Raw genomic sequence first — 18,679 nt, forward strand, 5'->3', positions numbered from 1 at the left:
AACCAAAGGCGTCTGTAGAAAGAAGGAAATACCCTCTCTTATTTATATAATCTGATAAAAGCGTTGTATTGATTAACTCATTATTTTGTGATGTTATATACGATTATTATTGCTGTGTCAAGGCGTAAAAGTCTAAATGATCTTTATCGTGATATCTGAATGAAACAAGTCATGCAGGATATTAGCGTTGTTTTCAAGAACAGTCAGTAAAATGAAATCATAATGAGCTATTGTCTCTGTGCTGGTGATGAAAAGAACATGTATTGAATGTATTATCATAATATTACCATTTCAAAATGATACGCGTGGTATGATGTTGTTTCAGAATAATCGGCATATTGAAGAATAGTTATCTTAATAGGACATTTTTGTTTATATTCAGAAAAATTACAAACATATGTTGTTATTAAACAGTAGGCGTACATTCTAGAGTCTCTCAAATTGTACGTTAAAATGTTTGGATACGTCAGTCTTTTTTAAAGAAATAGAATATACATATATACAATATTTTTCCGATAAGCACAAGGGTGAGTCATAACATTGCAAATTATGTATAATAAACTATTACCAAATACAACTATGTTTCTCCATTTTGTTGAGTGGGTTTTCTTAGTTTCAACATGAATGGACAATAATATTCTTGAATATATCGTAAAATGTAAGACTGGCCCACAGCAAATGTGTCACAAAAAAATTTAACAGGTGTTGCAAGGTAAGTGGTTAGTGTTAAATTTGAAAATTACATGAATTTTATTCTACAACTTGGTCAAGTTTCTTGTGATAGTCTATCTTCTGAAAATATCTTCAAAATTTTGATTACCCTTTTAGCTAACTATTCTGTACTAACTTTGAAGTAATGTGTATATAAGTCATCTCATTATGCTCTTTAATATAAAGTTGTATTAGTTGAAACTACCGAATTATTGAAATTTTTTTCGACTTTTCTTCAGTCACAGAATTATATTGAATACATTTTAAAGTCTTGGCTTTTTTACAGAGGATGTAATAGCTATTTATTAACCATCATAGTGTTACCCAAATCTTCTTGAGTACATAAACACTAGTGTTGAATGTAGTTATTGAGATCTTTTGCAAGTAGATCTACGTTTCGGCAAATTGCACGTGTCTTGTCCTTCATGTACACCCAGGGCCAATCCTAAGTAATTTGCCGCTCCGTTCAATGTCATGGTTTGCCGAAGCCATACTGGAAATAACAAATCTAGAAAGAACGATTTTAAGTGTGCTGGTCCACCATGAACAACGAAGGAGATTCGAAGGGCACCGCACAAAGGAACATCTAAACATTACAATTATAATTTCGCTGTATGTTTTTTCCTTTAAACAATAATCTATAACGTAAGTGCGAGAAAACCAAACACTCCTGCAGATGAAATATATAAAGGTAACCAAGAAACCTATGCCGCTTTTTGTGGAGGTATGTTTCAATTGGCCCTCACACAGTGAATTGAATGCAAATGGATAAACTTGTAGTGTCAGTTGTTGGTGTTGGTGTATTCAACATACTACTTGTTTGTGGCAGTTAAGTTACATCGTAAAGTTGTGTAATGACAGGCTGAACATAGGACCGCCACATAAGGGCGTGTATGCTGTACGAGTTTAAATAGGAGTTAAACACCGCTGCAGCGGGCCGGAAGATACGCCATATCTTTGGGGAGGATGTCGCCACCTACGCGGACAGTGTAACGACGGTTTAACAAGTTTAAGGGCGGTGATGGAACACTCGAAAACGCACGACGTGAAGGATGAAAAACACGTGTGCAAATGAAGCTCATCAGGTAGCAAATGAGGCGAAGAATGACCAGACATGTGAGAAACGGGGATTACAATTCAGTTCGAGAGGAGATAACATTCAGGAGTTTCTCTATCAGCTTGGAAGCACGAGATGTTTAGAAGATGGGTCTGGGAGAGAAGGCAACGCGAGAAGACACCTGCGGTTTCTTGCTTTTTCACCTGAGGATGGAGCCATTTTTGGACAGAGTGTTGACATGTGTAGTGAACCCTATTCCAAACTCCAAGGTACCGTCATCATTGGTTAGCATCTCATGAGCTGGTTCCAAATCAGCCGAAAGCATCACTGAATGAGAGGAAGGTTGTACCGTATGTTTGGTGTACTGCTAAGGGCATCGTACATTGGGAACTGGTACCAGCTAGTCAGAGCTTCAACGCAACAGTGTACTGTTGGCAGTTGAGCCGTGTTGAAGTGAAAGATAAAACTTGTCGCCAGCACTTCTGAATCGCAAAGAGATCCTCCTGTTGCAGGACAATGCTAAGCCCCACGTGGCTAGGATGACCCAGGACACCATTTTACTCTTTGGATGGCAAACACTATTGCATCCGCCATACTGCTCGGACATTGCACGGCCCGATTATCACCTTTCCCATTCCTTGGAAAATCATCTTAGAGCACGCCAGTTCAAACCCCTTGTAGAGGCGTAGAATGCAGTTCATACTTTCTTCTCTCCACGGAACACAAACTTCTAACGCGGAGGAGTCCATAGCCTTGAGAACGTCGGCAGGGGGTTATCAAAGCCGATGGGGATTTTTATAATATTCCAGGTACATATTACGTGACATATAGACGTTCGAATGTGGTCGGTAAAAGGGCGACTGAGCTTTCTACAAAATTTTGGTTAGATTTTTAGTTAAATATTTCATAGTAACTTTGAGCTAAAGTTTATATTAGTCATCTCATTATGCTCATTAATATTATGTTATTTTAGTTGACACAATGGAGTTTTTAAATATTTTCATCAACTTGTCTTCGGCTACTAAATTATTTCGAATATATTTCTAAGTATTCATTGCTTTGCTTTGTTGTGTGGCTGCATGTCATACGCATAAAATAGCCGGTAGCAGGTGTTTTGGTGGGAAATTTTCTGAGAGGGACATTTAAGTTGTAAATCTATTCGGTAGGACTTAAGATGTGTTTTTGAGTTGGTTTCATCAATTGCTGATGAGCAGTTGCCGAAATATTCAATGGATTACGTACATCTTGTTGAGTACATCAACATTAGTATGAAGTTTAGTTATTCAGTTCTTTACAAGTAGATCTACGTTTCGGCAAACAGCATATGTGTTGCCTTTCATGTACACCCATGGTAGATCCTAAGCAATTTGCCACTCCAAGCAATGGAATGAAGTTTCTCCCCCTTATCTCCAGAAAGAACAAATCTTGAAAGACATGATTTTAACTGTGGTACCTTATTTTGAACAACGAAGGGAAAGGGAAGACAATTGCACTCAGAAACGTCTAAACAATACAAATATAACCTGTTTGTGTCTGTTTCTTTTTCTTTAAAAATAATCTATAATGTTCCTGAAAGAAAGAAAAACGTACCTGTAGATGAAAGAGGATAATCCTTTTTATAGAATGCAATATCGATCTTCAATATTTATATATCAGTTTACAATTACAGAACAAGCAGCTCATTTATCATATTTCTTGATTTCCTTCTATGTCTATTAAAAATTGAAAAGAAAAACTTGTTTTCACCTTTAATGATAAGGAACATGTTTGTGACAAAAACAAGAGTAGATTTCGTATTAAAAGAGTGATAAGTAGAGACCGGATGTTAGCCACAGAAAACCTGGAAAATAGGATAGGAAATAGACAATTAATATTTAGAAAATTGACACCAAAATGTAACTCAAATTAATGAGGATAAATATTCAATCCAGTGAAAAAGTAATTCAAGTTTTATACAATGTTCAAAGAGTATAGAAACATACATGTATCTTAATATCTTGTTTTACTACGTAAGTAAAAAAATGCCATATATTCCATGTATATGTTGTAAATACATTCTATACAGCACTTCATCACTACACATAACAGTCCAAATTTTATACACTTTATCCGTACATAAAGTAATCCAAACTTTAGGAGCCTCTAATCACCTCAGAAAGCCCTTATATTTCTCGGTGGAGACAAAATTCTTTCTTGAAATACTTAGGGCCTACTTACATATTTTTCCCAATAAAATCTAATTTGAATAAAATCCATAGAATACGCAATATTAGGCACTAAAGCAATTATTTAAGCAGTAAGGACTGAAATAGGCAAAATAGGCTAAAACCTGACTTGAGTTCAAACTATGTCCCCGCCATGAAAACTTTAAACAGTTATATTTAATCATATATATAATATTAAAGAATACAAATGTTGCCTAACATGGGGTGTCTAGTGATAAGTAACCAAAGAGAACAGGTGTTCGCTACTGTTCGTTTGTTGAGTTATCGAGTTTAGTTATTGTATTACACAACAATCAGTAATTCACAATACATTTCATTAGAACATTTGCTTTCGTGTTTTCCATGTGACCTTAATCTAATGTGACCTAAACATGATTTATAAATGTAGTATTTAAATAGAAGGCCAGCTTAGTAAATTTAACTGTCATCATCAAGAAATCTGTATGCATCAATAAATATTTACTTCAAATAATATAGTTATGATAGATTTTGCTTCCCTTCAAAACCTTCCGCCTGATGTTCATATGGTAGAGGCGGTCGGAATACACAACAAATGTATTAGGGAAGTTCAACATATGAGAATGTGACAATGTAACACACTGAGTGACTCTTATCACGAAAAAAAGATTTGGAAAATGTTATGAGATTAAACCGATATTTCCTAAAAGCTTTTAATTTGCTACACATGACAAAATCTAGTGTTATAATTATTATATGGTGGGTAAGAAGTGGCAATGCTTTGAGGAATAGTGAAAGTGGTAAATCAAACAAGAAAATTCACAATAACATGGGTACGATTTTCAGTAACAAGTGAAATAGGAAGAAAAATAATCATGCTACCACCAACATCAATGTACCTCATTTATTGAAAGTAAAACAAGAAATTGAGGTAGGTAGGAAGTATGTAGTAGCTAGTATGTAAACCATTAAGTTTCTGGGAAATTACTTAACAGCAGTTTTGAGGTTCACAAACGTTAGAATGATTCGAAACTGGGGAGGTTCCATGATTTCAAATTTGGCAACAGGTGGTAGCACATGCGACATAGTTACGCCTCCAATGTTGTAAGAGAGTCTTTCTGGAGCTCGTGCCCCTTTGTGAACTATTCTTATGTGTGTTCATTCCGATATGTTTCACACACTGTCACCGAGGCAAACGGCGTTTAAGTACAGAACACAATTGAGGAATATACGGACATTGTACTTGTGTATGGTTTTGTAATGGAATTACTCGCACGGATAATCAAGAATACCGAGGGCGGTTTCCATTACGTAAGTCACGAAATAAGTCATTGTTTATTAGTATGTTTTGTTTTAAAGTTATTTATATACTTTCTGTTATCTTTGTTTTACATATATTGCCCACAATTCCAATCACCAGATAAGTCAACACAATTCAACACTTTAGTTTTATATGTAATTGCAAATTCTAATAACTGCATACCTTACAAAATTAGGCACATCAAATGCATAGTACAACTAACCGTTTATTTTCAAAATTTATGAATAATCTTTCTGTTGTCATAGCAACACGAAACAAATAAATACCTCCAGTCACAGCAATTACTATTACATGAAATCTATCAATGTCATCATCGTTTCTATATTTTCCATCTTCTTCTTCATAACATAGTGTGAACTTTTAAGCACCGTTGCCAAAATAGCAGCAATTAGAAATAGAAGGAATTCACATATGTCAGATATACATTACATCAGATATACAATATCGTTGTATTGTGAATTGGCAGAGCATGGAGCAGTAGCTACTGTTGATGGGATTATCAAATGTGAAACTATATAATATGTGTAGAATCATTAGGAAATAAATGCTCTAGTAAAGAAAAAATTCCAAAAGTATTGCAAGAATTTTAAAATCTGCATGCCTCTCGGAGACAGACACTATATGGATCCATTTATCCACCAAATGGTGCCGCACTTTCTGCTTTTAATTTGTTCGTTGTTTACTACACAATAAAATAAAAGTACCACATGTTATGTTTAATAATAAATTGAGTTCAGTTGATTTTAACGCCCTTTTAAGCAGTGAGGCTATGTGAGACGTTACACAAGTAATATCATGTCTGATGACTTTTCAATGTTTTGTTTTGAGACTGGTTCATTAGATGCTAACGAATGATGACGTCGTCGTTGAGTCTCGAACAAGATGCATTTTTCATCACATGTCAAAATATTCTCCAGAAATGGTTTCTCTCCCATACGAGACAACAAAAAAACACAGATGTCTCCTCGCGTTTCCTTCTGGCCCGGATTCAAATCATGTGAGACCCATTGCCTCAACTTGTAGTGCTTACGAAGTTGATGGAGGTGACGCCGAATGGTTTCTCCACTCACACTAAGTTGTAGTCCCAGTTCCTCATATGTCTGGCAACTGTTCGCCTCAATTACTCTCCGAAAGTCTTCATTTTGTACATGTATCGTTCTTCTGGAACGTGGTACACATTTGAGTGTTTCATTACCGTCCTTAAACCTGTTAAACCACGGCTGTACTGTCCGCGTAGTTGCGACATCATCAGCAAAGGCCTGGAATATGTTTCGGCCCGCTGCAGCAGCGTTTGACTCCACATTAATCACAGTGTACGAAGATATGGTAAGCAACCAATATTTTTTTTATTAAATGGAAGTTCTAGTTGGTTGGTGTGTTAGAACGTAAATTCAGTTTCTTCTTGAATCTGCGATGCAATTGAGGTGGGACGAGTATTTGCAAATAACAAGAATGAGTGAAAATGATCAAACCTATCGAAGAATAATGGGAAAGAATAGAGAGAATATCGACACTAACAACTGGCCTTCGCCTTATCGCCATTGGTATTCAACTCCTGGTGTTAGGGCCAATTGAGCACATAACTTCACAGAAAACGAGAGACCTTTCTTGGTTATCTGACACACACACACACACGCACAAACACACACACACACACACACACACACACACATATATATATATATATATATATATATGTGTAGGGTAGCCCAGGGTGGTCTTTCCAGGGACATATCTCGAAAACGGTTCAACTTAAATGAACCCAACAAAAATTAAAAAAAGGAATAGCCATGGGGTACATCAAGCGGTGTAGTCGCTGTGCTCCACAGGGCCGCCCTTGATGGGGAACCAAGTCCCAACTTTAAAATTTTAAATATAAACATGGGTTGAGTGATACCTCCTTCGATAGATCTTCATACATCAGTGTTGTGGCAAAAGATTATTCATGTGAGTCACAGGTCGCAAAATGGCCACCAAGACATAGTACTTGTATCGGATAAAACATCAAGTACCACTAATACGATAACGGTTTTAGATAAATGAACATAATAAAACTCATCTAGAATATCACAGAAGGCATTTATCATTTCACTGCTGGGGAATTAACTGAAATGCGAAGCAAAGGTTTTAATAATTCACTGTTTGAAACCTTGGAAAAATTGTGCATGCATCCCTGGTCCCTAAGAATTTAATGAAGTTCATGCAAGATGTTTCCGAAATATCTACATCGGCAGGGACATTCAATACATTCAACTGAATTATCGCTAAAGGTAATTCGGAATGTAATTGTGGACAACATCTCAGTAAATCTCATCTCCTAAATTTCTGTGGCAAGTAGTGTTGATTAGGTTGAAAATGAGTATGCATCCCTCTCCACCTAATATAATTAAGATTGTCCTTATCTTTCTCTTCCAATAGAAAAATGTCGAGATGGTACCTTTTGTACTGCCACGGCCGTTCACTTTCCACATCTTTGCCCACAAATCTGCTATCTGTGCAATAGAAAACTGTATGTCATAAACTAAAGTCATATCACGTCGATTCTCGTTCAATCTTCATGATGCGGCTGTACTCTAGAAGAGAAAGCACCCTGGCCCGGAGGTGAGGAGACTGACAAACGAAAAGCCCTAGACGTGACATATCAAGAAGACACTGTAGGAAAAGAATCGAACCAGTTCAGACGACGATGGAACGAAACCAACGTTTGTACAATCCGCGGCAAAAAACCTGCAACATGAGGATGTAAGTTTATTGTGAAACTACGCCTAACAGCACAGGGAATGAACATAACGTCTAAGTGGAACGAATCACGCCAGGATAAATCTCAGCCTCTTCCCGTGCACACTTATTTTGGAGCAAAAGACTTCGTCATTTCACAATAAACTTATATGCTCATGTTGCAGGTTTTTTGCCGCGGATTGTACACATTGTTCTAATAACTGCATAGTTCGACAGTTTTATTTCGAAGTTCAGTTGATACATTTTTGCATCAAATCATTGCCCTCAATAAAAATTGAAGTTACCATGTAACACAAAATTTAACTATTTTTTCTTATTAGAAAGACAAATATCTCTTACAAAAAAGCATTTTAGAAAGTTTTGTTGTGTAAATTCAATTTGCAAAACGTAAGGTTCCTATTTGACATTTCTCTGTTTCTTTCCGCTTCAGTCACTTGCGGAGGGAGGTTGCAGTGATAATATGCTAAGAGTTAGATTTCTAGTTTGTATTATGGAACTTTTACTCTAATCATCTCCTCCTCTGTTGCAACATTCTCGGGCAGTGGAACAATAGATACCTTGTCTGATTTTCTATCGAATGTTTGTTCTGTTCATTTACCTTTAACCGTTTTCATTTTATGGGCACTGGAGGCTTTTTTCTGATACAGGTACCATGTTTTGATGGTCATTTTAAAAACAGTGACCCATACGAACAACCTCTTGCCACAGGGGTCTTTACTTTTTAAAGATCTATCTAACGAGGTATTACTCACCGCATGTTTGCATTGAAAATTTTCAAGTTGGGCCTGGGGCCAATGAAGGACTGCCTTGAAGACACCGCGAAAATACCATTCGATGTGTCCCCTGGCTTTCCTATTTGAGTATTAATTTGGTTAATTATTTAAATCGTTTTCATATAAGTTGTACTGAAAGATGTATCTGCTAAAGGCACCATATTTTGCAGCCATTTTGAATACGTTGGCCGATATGAAAAATCTTTTGCCACAACTATTTTTAGTTAAATATATATTCTGGTTTTTATCTTAGAAGAAACAGCATATATTACTTTAAATATTATACATTGTCAACCTCCCTAGTCGTGCCTTTAATGGCAATCGCGTAGCTCAGAACATAGGGTGATTGTCCTCAGAACATTGTCTAAAAAGTCCAGGAAAAAAGTAGTAAACTTATCTCAGGAAAGTAAATACAATGCCAAGTTTCATTATTAACAATTTTTATTTTCATTAAACTGATTTGTTATTAATGTGTAATGTGTCTTATGTGTAAGGAGTATACAAAACATTTTCAGATCACAACTCACAAAGCCTGATTATTTTTCCTATTTGATAACGATGATCAGATAGCAAACACATACATCTTGAATTGATGTAGTTGGTTGTCCTCTGGTTGCAGTTTAGCAAACTCCAACAACTTGGAACGATGTAACTACCAAGATTTGAAACTTTAAACGATGGTAAAACTTATAATTGGTAATAGTCCACCATGACTCGTAAACTATTCGCAGTCTAGTACTCTCGTAGTCTGGAGACTTTCTCTAATCCTCTTTGAATGAATATCTTCGAATGATCTCCTTCGAATGATCTCCTTTGAATGATCCAGTTCTATCCTTGGTAGAGTATTTATTTGAAAAATGTTGATTTCTAAACTGCTACCTTGATTCACGTCACTCCACGTGTTTGCTTATCTCATAGCCGAAATTCACATTTCTGCAATGATCATCAAATAGACAAAATCTCCATACGTTTATCTCCGTAATCTGACATTTTCTTCACATCCCAAAATTGTGTTGATGTTAACAAATAAATCTTACAATAGTTCTTACTCTGCAACATGCCTCTTTGTTGTCCTTCGTCATCATAACATTACAAATCCACATCTCTGTGTTTTAACTTAGATAAAACAAAAACAATAACTTGGACAACGTTACAATCTCATCATAATTTAAAAATATTTTATTAATGTCTTTCCTTTACTTAATTTAACATTTTGTAATTTCTTGTCTTTAATTCTGTTACATCTTTTTGTCTTTATTTTAACCAATTTTAATAGATTTTTGAAATATAATTTAATTTAAAATTAACTCCTCATCAACATTACGGCACTAACATATGTATTCCTATGATTTTTTAAGCAAGTAAAAATACAATAATATTACTCCATTCTGTCTAATATTGATAGTAATAATTTGTGGCACATAATAATATGTGTTTGGGTTTATTGGTAAATTTCCCGTTTGGACCTGGTTCCTTTATTCCGTCATGCCATCTTTTAAAATCATCGTCATCATCTCTCTTAGCCTTTAATATTTAACGGACGATAAAAGATAATAATAAAAATAATGTTGCAGCCATATTTAATTAGAGTTTGCTAATTAAAATGTATAAAGAGAGCATTTGATTAGATGTGTACGCTTTTTATAATTACTTATCCGAAATATATTTGTCGCTTGAATTTATTTACGATCTTTAGAATTGTAAGTTCTAAAATAATTCCCTTGAAGGGGAAAACACGAAAACTGTGATTCTATCCCAATGCAATTGTTGTTTGCTTTTCTTTACTGTTTGAAATATTCATCTCCCATTTTATTACTTAATGCAAATTCGTGGTGGATAACGCCATTAACATCTAAGAATTCAATCAGCAATATCATTGAATTCAATATGTTCATTTATACCGTTTTGGTGAGAAGATGCTGTTGTGTTGCATTTCACTCTTCGGTGTTTGTAGTAGTTCATCCTGAAAACCTCATATTCCGTCGAAACTTATCTAATTGTTAGATACTTAGAGTGTGCGTTAATAAGGTGCAAAAAATATATTCGTAAAAAAGCGGGTGGTATACTTTTGACCGTCAGTCAAACCTTTGGATACAACGTTGTCACATATTTTTCTCATCTGAAAATCATCGGTAATTATGATGTGCACAGTGATTGTATCCATTGTAAGAGATCTGTAATCATTCCAACATTTTACTGTCGGCTAGATTAAAACACATCACGCACATGTTGTACATTTTTCTCGGTCCAGCACGTGGATGGGCATCCTATGCAGTTTACGTCTTCCACACTCTCTCGTTCGTCTTTGGAGCAATTTAATAACTTAATACATCCTTGATAGGCTTTCACTCTCGAACATTTTATTTGTCTTACTCAACGTCTCCAAAGCCATTAATATTAGTCCTACTCAGAATTTAATGGAGTAACGTTATTCGATAGAAAGTTAGTTTTGTAAGCTTCGGTAGAGCTGATAGACAGGGATGTATTATCAAGCCATTGCCTACCTGCAAGTTGTAGTGAGAAAGATCTCCATTTTACATAAACAACAGTTCATGTGACTCTTATCATTCAGAAATTGTCACTAGCGATTCAACACGTTGAAACCCGAAATAGTAATTATCTAACAAAAAATAAAGCATGATTTTCAACAAATCCTTGAAATGCATGATCGTAGGATTGTAGATCTTGAAACGAATTATATGTTGTAACCATAGCATGTTATCAGACATTGAGGGTAGGATTCAAAACCACCAAGCACAGGTAGTCCAGTGCGTGCAAAAGATACCATTTAACGAAAGTAGCGTAAACAATAATGGCATGGAAATTTATCAAATTTATCAATCGTTACTATTTCTCAAAAGCAAGTAGATAAGTATAACAATAGTGTAGCAGAATTAACTAGAGACAGAGATAAGGAATCAAAACAGTGTGTTAAAATTCAGAGTACTGTTTTGGAGGTTAAAAAATAAATTGGCAACCTCAAACATGAATTACAATAGATAAAACACTGTAGGTATAAACTCAATTCTTTTCAAATTTAGTTTACTACATCATTACATTTTTGGAAAAAGAAGTTACAGCTCAATATGTGCTCCAGTATTTTCTAGATCCACTCAAACGAACATTTACGTTTTCTATTCCTTTAATCAGTAATTTATCACGAATACTACTTTTCACTTCACTTTTGATTATATTCTGAAGTTCGTCAAGAATGGGATGGTTGCTTCGATGCAGTTCTTCCTTAGCCGATCCCTATAAAGTTAAATCGCACGGGGTGAGGTATGGACTTCGCGCTGACCTTTCTGTGGGTCCCTTGTGACCTGATCAGCGTCCTGCTAAGCGTTTATCAAGCCATTGTCTACCTGCAGGTTGTAGTGAGAAAGATCTCCATTTTACATAAACAACAGTTCATGTGACTCTTATCATTCAGAAATTGTCACTAGCGATTCAACACGTTGAAACCCGAAATAGTAATTATCTAACAAAAAATAAAGCATGATTTTCAACAAATCCTTGAAATGCATGATCGTAGGATTGTAGATCTTGAAACGAATTTTATGTTGTAACCATAGCATGTTATCAGACATTGAGGGTAGGATTCAAAACCACCAAGCACAGGTAGTCCAGTGCGTGCAAAAGATACCATTTAACGAAAGTAGCGTAAATAATAATGGCATGGAAATTTATCAAATTTATCAATCGTTACTATTTCTCAAAAGCAAGTAGATAAGTATAACAATAGTGTAGCAGAATTAACTAGAGACAGAGATAAGGAATCAAAACAGTGTGTTAAAATTCAGAGTACTGTTTTGGAGGTTAAAAAATAAATTGGCAACCTCAAACATGAATTACAATAGATAAAACACTGTAGGTATAAGCTCAATTCTTTCAAATTTAGTTTACTACATAATTACATTTTTGGAAAAAGAAGTTACAACTCAATATGTGCTCCAGTATTTTCTAGATCCTCTCAAACGAACATTTACGTTTGCTATTTCTTTAAACAATAATTTATCACGAATACTACTCTTTACTTCACTTTTGATTATATTCTGAAGTTCGTCAAGAATGGCTGGTTGCTGACTGACAGAAAATCAGAATCACTGACACAAAATCAGATTTTGAATTTGCACGTTGAATGTAGACCTAGCAGCGTTAGTAACACTCGTAGAGTTACTAATTCACTCTGATACTGTAGGTAGTATTTCCCGAACTCGTAGTTCTACTAGTTGTAGTACTGTAGTAGTGAGAGCACTAACAGTTGCTATGAGACTAACGTTAAACTAAAATCTAAAAGTAAAAATCGCAATCGTACCCATCATAGGGAATTGGTGCAGATTAAAAATGCTAACCCCATCAAGCGTATTGCCTTGAATTTTTTGAAAAAAATTTTAGGTCATGAAATTGAAATGACTGATTCTACTTTTTGGAATTATTTGAGAAAAATGTCAAATTAATGCAAATCCAAGTAACAGAGTATTTTGGTATTTGAGATTTTGTGATGCAAGGATCTTCCAAATCTAGGTTTATTACTCGTAAACCCGATTTCAAATCGTACAATGATTTTGTATTAGCTTACAAACAACAGTTCGAATCTTCCCAAGCTACAGCAGAGGAAATGCCTGTGTTGCAATTGAAAAGACATTATCCTAAAGTTGATGGTACAATTTACCAATTTGAAGCTGATCGCTATCATAGAATTAGAAAATTGAATAAAAACGTTAATGAGGCATTCATAGTAAAAACAATTAAATTGTTGTTGCCTAATTATTAAAAAAACAGTCTTGTTGCCCTCTTTGGATTTACGGAATATGTTAAAATGTTGTACAAAACCTAGAAACTTTGTCGAAAAACAATGAATATTCCAAATAAAATAATGCACTTTACAAGAAACCAATACGTTTAAATCATGAAAGCGAGACAGAATCAATTCAATGAATAATAGGTAAAACAACCGAAGAATCAAACGAAAAAGAGAAAGAAAAAGAAGTTTCAAGGTAAAGGTAAAAATCAAAATTCTAAGCATAAGGGTAAACCTAAAAATCTGTAATCTCAGCAATATTCTGAAAATGAAGGTACTCGCAATTCGTATAGAACTCAGGAAGACATAAACTATGCTAAAGAAGGGCGTGTATGTAATGGTGGGCATATGCCTCAACAGTTTTCAATCCTTCATTTTGGTAAACAACTACCCTTTGCTGAAAATGTTAATCAACCATGTGTCTTTCCTCCTTCACCACCAAGTAACCACAGTAGAAAACACCATTAAACTAGAAATGCTTTGCCGAGAGAGTGCTTCTGGCAGGGCTAATGAAAGTGTTGGTAATATTCAAAATTTTGATAATGAAAACGAAGTCACCCCAACTTTTCGTGTCGAATATGTAGTGTTGAGTAAAATTATTATCAATGTTATTCAATGGGATATAGAAATCTTTGAAGATGTAACCGTAATAACAGAAAGTGTGGAAAATTGTAATGACACTCAAACTGCAGAAATTCATTGTAAAATATTGAACACACAATTTAGAGTGTTCTGCGCTACAGGTGCTTCGGTGTCTCTTTACAGCTTTGGGTCGTGGAAACGTATTTCGTCCGTAATTTTCCATCCGCAACTAAAACCTGCACCCCATATTTTCTTGGTAGATTATCTAGGTAAACGATAAAAGCAGATGAAGGGCGAAATAAATGTTTGTGTGTAAATACAGCATTTGATGTTCGACACAAGAGTTTTAGTGGGATCTGCACTGAATACTTAATGTTCTTTAGTGCTTAATTTCCTTACAGTTACCCGAGATTTGATTAGAAAAACATAATTAGTTTTACTTAGGGAAAGGTAGTTGTTGTTGGTCCAATACTCGCTGAAAAATTATGTAATACAGCAATCAGTGGGTATACACCCAAGAAGATTTTGACACATGCTGGCCGAATAAATAAACCTGTTAATAGTAAATTTGTTTTTTTTTCTGTAGGAAATAGTAATTTTTCAGATGCAAGTTTTGAGTTTGAATCCGACTGTAATCATTCTTCCTCAGCATGCCCTGTAATTAATAATTTGGTTTCACAAAGAAATAAGTTAAAGCAAGAGTGGATCGTGCTTTAAACGAACGAAACCAAGCGTATACTCAGTTTAGAAAAGGTTGTAAAGGATTTCGATTGAAATATTTGAACATTAATCAAGCTATAGAGGAGCATTCTTTTTATTAGAATATTATGCTTTATATATATATATATATATATATATATATATATATATATATATATATATATATATATATATATATATATATATATATATATATCTGCTATTGATGAGGAAATTAGAAACTCACATTGTAGGAAACGCTAAAAGCAGGATAATGTGGTAGAAAATGACATTGTTTTTGAAAATGTACAGGCTGTAGCAACCATAAATGAAATTAGAGAAAAGGTACACGAATGTGATAACTTGAGAAGTGAACAAAAACCATAATTGTTACATTTGTTGGTAAAATATAAATTATTTACTGATTACCCAGGTAGATGTAACCAATGTGAATATTCCATACTACTGATACTGATACTGATACTGATATTGATACTACTGATACTACTTACCATTTTAAAGAAAGTATTGATAAACAAATTGAAGAATGGTTAAAATTAGGTATTATTGAAAATACTGTGTCTGTACATAATAACCCTATTTTTTGTGTTCCTAAGAAAAATACCATTAAACCTAGAGTAGTAGTGGACTTAACTGAATAGAATCGGCATGTTAAATTGAAACAATTCAAAGTAAATAAAATTGATAATTTATTTTAAATTACCAACGTGCTAAATACGTAAGCTCAATTGATCTTGTGTCGTCATACTCAAACGTCGTTGTCTCTGAAAAATCTCGTGATTTTATTGTTTTTTTTTAGAACGGGCACATGTATAGACTTCCAATAATCCCATTTGGGTATATAAAATAGCTGCATTGTTGGCTGTTACTTTAATTGATGCATTACAAAATTTAATAGGTTATGCGTTGTACAATAAACTAGTACCCTATATTGATGACCTCAGTATCCCAACATTTTCTTTTGAAGAGCAATTGTAATTGTTAGATCAGTTGTTTACTATATTACATGACACTAATATGACTGTCAACCTTTCGAAATCTTCATTTTATAAAACTACATTCAATTGTTTGGGTTTTGTCGAAACTCCTGAAGGTATTCGTAAGGATCTTTCTTATGCAGAATTTATTCGTCACTTACCTCGCCTACGAACATAAAACAATCACAGAAAGTATTAGGTCGTTTTGAATAGTGTTCTATATTTGTGCATAAGTTTGCAGAATTAGCTTGAACTCTATTGAACTTATCAAGAAAGGTTAAACGATTAATCTCATAAATTTTCACTAATCACAGACAGTTCAAAAGTAGCGTCAGCAGGCATACTCTTTCAAGAAATTGATGGTAAACGCAATATTATTGGGTTTCGCAGTAAAACTAAATAAAGCTCAACCTGCATATACTACCACAGAACAAGAGGCTTTAGCGATAGTGATTTCTATTCGTAAATAATTCAATTATTGAAATTCCTCAAAATCCCAATTACGCATATTGGAAAGTGAAAAACATAAAATTTGAAAAAAAAAAATAATTTTGAAAATGGTGTAATTTTAAATAAAAGTCTTCATTTTTTACATTCCTGGAGAATTTGTATTCCACCTACATTATTTGCAATTGTTGTAGAACATATGCATTGTAAACGAGGGCATTTTGGAATTAAAAAAATGGTTTTGTAAATTAAATTTATTAGTGGAAAACAAGGAGAAAAAAATTAGTAATTTCATTAACGATTGTATCGTATGTAAGGAAACGAAGGTAGAAACTTCACCTCCGGCAAGGTCAATGGAAGGTATTGCTGTTAACAGTCCTCGTGAACTTGTTTCAATTGATATTTTGGACCATATGTTTGTTCTTCATCAGGTTATAAATATGCATTGTCAATCATGGATGTTTTTACAACGTATTACATATCGTACCCAATGCGAAATGCTATCACTAAAAGTGTTACGTTGTTTGGAGTCATTGCCTTATTTACATTTAGGTATCGCTAGTGTTATTTTGGTCAATAATGGTAGTTGCTTTATTTCTCGAACATTTAAAGGAAAAATTTTAGAATATGGAATGAAAATACACGATGTGAAACCTTATAACGCTTCTTCTAATCCAGTTGAAAGGATCTATCGTTGAACTATTCGTTTGCTCAAATTATTTTGTAGTGAAGACCAAACAGCTTGGGAAAAATTCATTCCCCAAATTGTAATTTTACTAAATTACTCAATTTCTAGTAGTTTAGGGGTAGGTCCTGCTAGTCTGCATTTAATTATAAGACCATCTGATTCAATTTTCAAACACTTTTGTATTCTTGTCTGCGAACAAAGTGAAGATGAACATGTAGTTTGGGATAATATATTAGTTATGAAAGACTTGAAAAGAAGTAAGGTTATCCGCAAACGAAAGCATTATCAGAAACAAGGGTTAAATAGTTGCAACGAGGAGCTTATGTACGATGCTATCAATGCAGTGTATGCAAACCTTTCAAACCAATGTGATTAAAAAATTAATTCAAATATAATTTACATAATCCTCGAAGAACTTTTGGAATCGGATTTGTATTTGAAATATCTTACCAACTCTCTATGATGCATGGTCGACAATTTGCATTAGTGAATTTTACTAATCCTATCGTTTTGTGTAATTAGCACTCTGGTAAGGTCACAGCGACCAAGTTAGGGTAGACTGCTTCCTACTTGTGTAATGGGCTACCGCAGTCTTGTTTTTCATCTAAACATGCCTACCTGGCGAACCACTGAATTACAAACGAAGGAAAAAAAAGAGTAGAAAGGAAGGAATCAATAAGAAATGTTGATGTTAATCCATTAAAGATAAAACTCATGTGTTCATTGTAAGCAACTCTTATTGTACATATTTTGTGTTAGTCTTTTCATTTAACACGGAAAAAAACTACAAGTTAAACTAGAAATCATGGAAGCAAAGTGCACCCTCCCAATTTGCAGGTGTAATCACATTATTTAAATTGTCTGTGACGCAATCGTCCGCTCTATATTATTTTTAATTAGTAACGTTACATACTTCAGGTAGGAGAAAAGCAAATAAAATTATTGAGGTAGGGTCTTCCATAATTTATGCAGGTGGTATATATATTTCGAGTTTGACAATCTCGCGTCAGCCAAGTCATATTTCAATTTACGTAAATGAAATATTATTTCTTATAGTGTTACCTTTACATACATATGTTGTAATTTTGTAATGTTCATGAATGTTAGGATGAATGCGTTTATATTATGTGTTATGTTTTAGTTGTCTTGAATTATATTGGACATTTTTTCAAATATATTATGCTAAAGAAGATAGCACGAACATTTTTAAATGTTTTGTAAGCATTAAATGTTATCAGTATTTGTTCATGTATAAATAATAATAATAATAATAATAATAATAATAATAATAATAATAATAATAATAATAATAATAATAATAATAATAATAATAATAACACTTATTTTCATAAAATAAAAGCGGAAAATATTTCTGAACCATGTGTTGTTATGGCAACTGGAGCAATTGAGTAGTTACTAATGATTAATAATAATATTAAATCAATGGGTACAATTATGTATATTTCACTTTTGAAAAGGTAATTATGGCTATTATATAATAAAATGATGTGTTTTCTGTTGTCCAACTTAAAATTCCAATAATATGTCTGGTCTATATCGCATTTTATTGTGAATTGTTAGTTGCAAAATGGCATTGAATATAGCAGTTACATTGAATATAACATTTACACTGTATGTGCTTATGTACATATTTATGATAAGCTATAACTGGAGTTGACT

At 33.9% G+C, this 18,679-nt stretch overlaps 1 protein-coding gene across 1 annotated transcript in view; it reads left to right on the forward strand.

Annotated features, from left to right (window-relative positions):
- Positions 1–577: 577 nt before the first annotated feature.
- Positions 578–18,679, forward strand: part of LOC145681948 (pickpocket protein 19-like) — a 288,210-nt gene continuing 270,108 nt past the window's right edge. Inside the window, exon 1 of the mRNA XM_081753550.1 lies at positions 578–712. The gene's annotated coding sequence lies outside the window, so the exon portion shown is untranslated. The remainder of the gene's footprint in view (positions 713–18,679) is intronic.

The sequence above is a fragment of the Thermobia domestica genome, chromosome 1 (genome assembly GCF_964235325.1).
Source record: "Thermobia domestica chromosome 1, izTheDome1.hap1.1, whole genome shotgun sequence".
NCBI classification, from domain to species: Eukaryota; Metazoa; Arthropoda; class Insecta; order Zygentoma; family Lepismatidae; genus Thermobia; species Thermobia domestica.